Genomic DNA, 6,869 nt, shown 5'->3' with positions numbered 1-6,869 from the left:
CGTGTGAGAAATGAACTTTATTTGAAAGAATAAGGAGATGGGAGCTGGGGACTCGGTCCCTGAACACCCAAAAAGATCTGTAACTCCTGGAATCATAGAACAAGTCTGTTGTTTGAAATCAGTACCCAGTAGGGAATTGCAGCTCCAAAACCCGCTGATAAATGTTTCTTCCTTAAATATAAAATACTCCCTTCTGGCAACCACAGATAATAACTGGAACAGCAGATTACCTTTCCTGACTTTGTGTCCTCAGCATGGAGAAGAGGGAGCTTGGAACATGTTGAAATCTGGCCACTTGATTTCCCTGCTCTCCCCCTGCCTCCCCGACTTCCTCCGCTAAGAAAGATGCTGTAGCCACGTAGCCCCAGAGCACAAGACCTTGTGGTCCTGACCGGTCAGTTCCTCCCTTGATTCTGCTTCAGAAGGAGAGTGAGGATGTAGAAGAGGTCACAGCCTGTCTCGACCAACTGAACAGCTGTTGGAAATTTCCAGCAGACACTCACTCAGAACCTACTCAGTCTCAGCATCACTGGACGACAAGCATCTCGCCTGTTGTGCATGGTCCTTCCACAAACACTTGTTGAAGGGATGGGGAAGTGAGTAGACGGGCTCCTTTGCTTCCCAAAGTATCAAGGATGCTTACTGCCCTCTTGCATCTCCTTCCTAAGGGCAGAGAGTCTCCAGGGGCTCAGCGTCCCTTGTGGGGGCTTGGATGTGGGTCCATGGACATTTATGTGCAACCAGCTCTCCTCCCATACATCCAAGTAGGTGGGACGCTATCACTTATCCCACCTCAAGAAGTTTCAATCATTAGACTTTTGTCAAGTGCCTACAGCAGCGTGGGTGTGGGTGTATGGTGGACGTGATGCTTATTCTTTGCAACCCAGTCCGTTTCTGTTATGAAGCTACTTTCTGCTCTGTTCACCCAGCGTGGGGTTAATTGTAGCTTGTGTTCCAGGCCTTCCGCCTGACCCTGTTTAACATGAATGCCTCTGTCTGGATTTTGAGTCCCAGGAAGCAACCTATGTCGCTTCTACCCCAGGAAATCTCTATTATTATTATTGTGGTGGTTGTAGGCAATGCAGGGGTCACTGAGCGAACCGTGGCCTAAGCCTCATCCCCACATGGCCCTGAGTCAGAGGCGGGTGTAGACCAGCACAGGCTGTGTTCCAGGGCTGACACGGGGGCGCGCCATGTCAACCTCTCAACGGTGCCGTGGAGAGACGGGGGTCAGACAGCTTCCCATCTGCAGAAGGGCAGTGGTAAGGCCGCCCACCCTCTCTCCCTCCCCACTCCTGCCATAGCTGATTGACTCATTTGCACTCGCCCCTCCACCTCCACCCTCAGCCCTCCCTTCTCCGCCTTCTGACACCCTGGCTGGCTACCAGCACCTCCCCCACACCTCCTTCGCACACCCGCTGCACCTGGTTCTGCTACACTTCTTTCCAGGAACCCGTCCTCACACTGGGCCCCTCCTGCTGACCCCTGTTCCCCTTGGGACGTCTCCTCTCTGGGTCCTGAGATGCTGCCATGACCCAGCCCCTCCCTCCTGTCCCCCGATGCTTCTGCCATGGCCCTCCCTTCCCTAACTATACCTGCTGTCCTCCTATGACTGGCTGCTCCCTTCCCACCAGCATTTCCTGCAGCCTGGTCCCAGAGTGACAGGATCTCCTGGGCCGGGGCTGGCCTGGCCGCCTGGCCCAGCCTCCCTGGGGCTGGACCAGGCTGGACTCCATCATTCCCTGTGTAGTGATGAAATGTCTGTGTCACACTGAGATTCATGGTGGAATCCTAACCCCCAATGTGATGGTCTTAGGAGATGAGCATTTTGGGAAGTGATTAGGTCATGTGGGATTAGTGCCCTTATAAATGAAGGGACCCCAGAGAATCCCCCCCTCCACCTTTCTTCCTCATGAGGACACAGTGAGAAGACAGCCATCTTGAACCAGAAAGAAGGACCTCACCAGACACTGGATCTGCCAGCACTTTTGTCTTGGACATTCCAGCCTCCAGACTGAGAACGAAATGTTTGTTGTTTAAGCTGCCCAATTTGTGGTATTTTTGTTACCCAGCTTGAGCTGACTGAGACAGATGTTTCTTCAACCGAGCTCGTCTCTCCTCCTGCTCGCTGGGTCCCAGTGCTGTGTTTTGGGTTCTGACATCAGAGCCACACTCCCACCTTTGTACTGAACAGCCAGACTTGGGGGAGGAGTGGGGGAACTTCATGGTGGAAAAGGGGGGTGTTCCGAGTTTGCCTTGATGACGTCCAAGGGCCTGGGGGATCTGCAGGCACTGACTAGAATGGGGGCGCCCCATGGGATTGGTTAGGGGTGCACCTGGCTTTCTCTGGCTGGTCCTGTGCTGGAGGCAGAGACAAAACTTAGAGAAGCTGTTAGTTATTAATCAAGTCCTGGCCATTTTGGGGACACTTGTTACAGAAGTTATTGTTTGGTCTCCTGTATTGTTACTAGGGATAATAATCTGATTTCCTATGAGTCTGACTCAGGGCAGCCAGCTTCCTGGGCTGGTCACTGTGTATAAGGGGCTGGCTTCCTGGGCTGGTTGCTGCAGGACGTGGGTCAGGGTTTTACTTTCCTGCCAGGACCTGCTGCAGTCCATTTACACAATCAGCTTCTCAGTGGGAAGGTTTCCAAGTCCAGGGATCCTGGGTGTTTTCCCTCCAGTGCAGAGAATGAAAGGACTGAGTGCCATTGGGCCCCAATGCCGCGTGCCCCCCAGGCTGTCCTAACCGGTAGCTCAGCACACATCTTTCACGCTCAGGTGTGATGCTGACACCACAGCCTGCTCACAGTGAGCCTCTCACCCCCTCCAGCAGGGCCCTGTGATCATCCAGCAGCAACGGAAGCAGATGTGTTCTTCTGTTTGCCACACTCGCAGAGGCACTGGGCTCAGAAACAAGTGAAGGGAACAAATCTCCATGGAAATCAGAAGATTGAAGGAGTTTGTTTCTGGGAGCTGGGAAGGCAGGAGTCTTCACTCGACTTACACACTAGGGCGTGCAAGGTTTCATGGAGATCTTCGCTCTGATAGGACATGACCCACGACTGGCTGGGCGGCATCTGCATCAGAGCTGCCAGAGGTCACTCGGCCCCCACCCACCTGCTGCCAGGCCCTGCACACCTGGAGCCCCAGGTGGGGCATGGATACACTTACCTGGGCTCCCACCCAGGGAGGGTTAGAGGGCTTTGCATCAGGGGGAGGTGCTGCTGCAGGAGCCTCTGTGAGGCTGGGGCCCCGGCCCCTCCCTGGCTGTCCGGGTCCTGTCTCCAAGCACAGACTCTGCCTAGCTGGATGCTGGGATGAGGTGAGCCGGGTCCCCTTCTCCCCACAACCTGCCATCCCTGGAGCCATCGACATCTTGTCGGGAAGACACATGAGGCTCCAAGGGGCGTTCAGACATCCCACCAGAGCCCAGAGCTGCCTGTTGGAGGCCGGGCTGAGAAGAGGTAGCAGGAGGTTGTGGGGCCCATGCCCCCGTCCCACAAGAGGGACACAGTGGTGACGGTCGGCCCCCCCACCTGGACACTCTAGGCTCCTGGACAGAAGCCATCCAGGTGCTGACCCCGCTGCCTTTCCCCTTGTTTTCCCACTGTTAGCAGCCCTGACCCTTAGTCTGAGCCGTGGCCTGGAGGCCCTGAGTGGGTGGGCTCTGGAGTCTTCCTTGCCAGCAGACTCCTGGGTCTCCAGATGGGACCCCTCAGAGCACAGCAGGATCCCTCCGCTGAGGGGCCTCCGGGGTCCCCCTCTCTGCCCCCCACCCTGGCTCCTGAGGTGCCTGAGCTGGGGATGGGGCAGGGTCCCAGGCTTCTGGTTCTTTCTGAGCCAGCTCTTCGTGGCCCGGGATCAGGAGGGAGGTTGCAGGAACTGTATGATGAGTCCACAAGGCTTGGGCGGCCTCCCTCCTTCTGTGCTCCCTGCTCAGCCTGCCACACTGCAGGGCCCAAGGCAGGAAGTGTACGGGGCAGGGGCAGGGGCAGGGGTTCCCTTCTCATGGCCCCCAGCCACCCTGCTGAGCTGGGGTCTTGGGCTGGATTCTCCCTGGGTTCTTAGAGTCACAGGCGGTCCAAATCCCAGGCTCCCCGGCTGTGCCTTCTGAACTGAACTTGGTCGTGCTCCATCCTTTCCAGGGAGCACTTCCCCTCCCCCACTGCCACCTGGAGGTCCCCAAGACCTCCAGCTGCCTCTTTATAGATTTATTTTTGGGAGGAGGGAGATGGCTGTAGGGCTTCTTATTGTGAGTGGGACCTCTGGGGTTCAAGCTGGGAGGACAGGATTTGTCTGGGGAGGAGGGGTCCTGGGTGGGGTGCCCAACCCCCTGCCCAGGCTCTGGGGTCCCATTCCCTGCCCCAGCCCACTCTCCATCTGCACAGCCAGGCCACTCTACACTCGGCTCCATCAGGCCTGCTGTGTAGACACTCTTAAGGCCAGTGCGGTAGAAGGAATAACGCCCTCCCAAAGATGTCTACATCCTGATCCCTGAAAACTTGGCAAAAGGGACTTTGCAGATGTGATTAAATTAAGGATCTTGAGATGGGGAGACTAGCCTGGGTGATCCAGGTGAGTCCAATGTCATCACAGGGCAGGAGAGGAGGTCAGTGATGTCCTGTGAGAAGGACTCAACCCACTTTCACTGCCTTTGAAGGTGGAGGACCGGGCCACGAGCCAAGGGATGTGGGCACCAATAGGAGCTGGAAAAGGCCAGGGAACCGGTTCTCTGGAGCCCAAGAAAAGCAAAGTTGACACCTTGGTTTTATCCCCGTAAAACTCATATCAGACCTCCAGAGTATGAGACCATAAATGTGTGTGGTTTTAAGCCACTGGGTTTGTGGTGATTTGTTATGACAGCCACAGGAAACGAACACAGCTGAGACCAGAAACTCTCAAGGAAGCTCCATCACTTTCCTCTGAATGTTCGTTCCTTCGTCCTCACTCCAATCTGGGCCCGGAGTAAGCATGGTTGGCAACAAGGATGGCAGCGACTGCAGCATTGCTGCACCAGGGCCACCTGTCCTCGGGGAGGGAGCCAGCCGCAGAAGCATCTGGTTTGCCCTGGTTCCTCGTGGCCATTCTCATGAGCAGTCAGCCCTCACTACCTTCTCAGTAGCCCTGCAGCTCTGCCCCCATCCTCCTTCCCATTTCCTTCTTGCTGCTGGGGGAGATGGAGCCTGGAGACCCCACGGCCCCCCTGATGTCCCCATTCCATTTCTGAGATGCACGGATGCAGAAGCAGAAGTCAGCACGGATGTTTCTTCATGAAAAATATCCGCCCCCTTCCAGATTGTTCTTCCCACTTGATCTGACTCCCGAGGCCTTCAAGGGAGAATAAAGCTGCTGGCAGGGCTCTCTAATGAGGCAACCCCAGCCTCCAGCTGCCGAAGGATGGTGCAGACAAACACAGCAAGACTGCCATGCACGTGTGCATGCATGTGTGTGAATAAAGCGTGTTTGCATGTGTGCATATGCACATGAGGGCCCATGTGTACACATGGCTGGGAAGGTGGTCATGTACGTGTGCTCGCATACTTGTATGTGTGCAAGCGCGTGTACGTCTGAGGTTTTCAGGGACGGGGGTGGGAACACTTTTCTCACTGGCTTCTGTCCTTCCGAAGTTACAGTGCAGACCTAGTTCTTAAGTGGAATCCTGCCTTCTGGGGGTTGAGATCTCCTGGTTTATCATCTGAGCCCCGCTTCCATCTGCTGGAAGGAGCTGGGTGGGAGCTGTCATCATTAGTCTATTTCACAGAGTCTTCACCTCCAGAGCAAGAGTCTCTAGGGTCATACACTTAATGTGATTATTCTGAAAAACCGAGTGGAGTGACTTATCTAATGAAACCCCTGCTACCCACAGGTTACTGTACAAACCAGCCAAATCCCTCTTTCGTTCTCCATTAGACCCAAGACGCAATGACGTTGTTTTCATGGTTCATAGTTCAGGGAAATTTACATTCGGTTCCTTTTAGAGAATATAAAGGTGGTTGTTACATAACAGGGAGTAGACTAGGAAAAATGTTGGTGTAATTTCAGCATTTGAAACTATAATTTAAAGACTTAAACTGAGTGTTCTGGACTTGCAACTTCCACCCACTGACTCACGGGTCAGTGAGTGGGTTTGCACCGAAGTGCTGGGAACGACACAGCAGAACATCTCAGCAGAAGGACCCCCTGGTGACTTGATGCTTCTCACTCCACAAATAGGTGATGGGTCGGCCCATTTCTTTGCTCAAATATCTGTGGGTACACGAGAGGAGGCACCATCCACTCAGGATTTGGTATCGACAATGTAACATAACTCATCTTTTACATGAGCATTTCCTCTCAGAATAAACCTTTTTCTACAGAGCATGGATTGGGAAATGGCCGCTGGCTTTGCTGTTCTCTTGAGTAACTCAGTGTACTGCATGAGAGCATTGGCAGTCAGGCTGTCCTTGGATCTGGTCTCCTCTCCTTGAGATGCCAAGAGGAGGCTCCCAATCAGCTCTCAGGCTGTTGCCCTCAGGCACTCAGGGAAGAGGGGCCCAGATGGTGTGACTGCTGAATTTGTGCAAAGCTGATCAATGGAGTGTTGCGTAAGTCTGAATACAGTCAGGCCACCAGCCAGGTGGGTGGACTCAGGCTAGTTATTAACAGATGTAAACTCCAGTTTTCTCATTTGTAATAATTGTCCCTACCTCACAAGATTGTTGTGGGGATGAAAATGAATGAATGCATGAAAGCTCTTAAAACAGTGTGGGCACTTAGCAAGTGCTCAGTGAACGTTGGTTTGTCGTAATCACCGCCACCATCACCACCACCACCACCACCACCACCAGCACCACCACCACCATCATCACCACCACCACCATCACCAT

This window comes from Physeter macrocephalus, chromosome 3 (assembly GCF_002837175.3).
Source record: "Physeter macrocephalus isolate SW-GA chromosome 3, ASM283717v5, whole genome shotgun sequence".
NCBI lineage: Eukaryota > Metazoa > Chordata > Mammalia > Artiodactyla > Physeteridae > Physeter > Physeter macrocephalus.
This window is presented reverse-complemented; position numbering follows the sequence as displayed.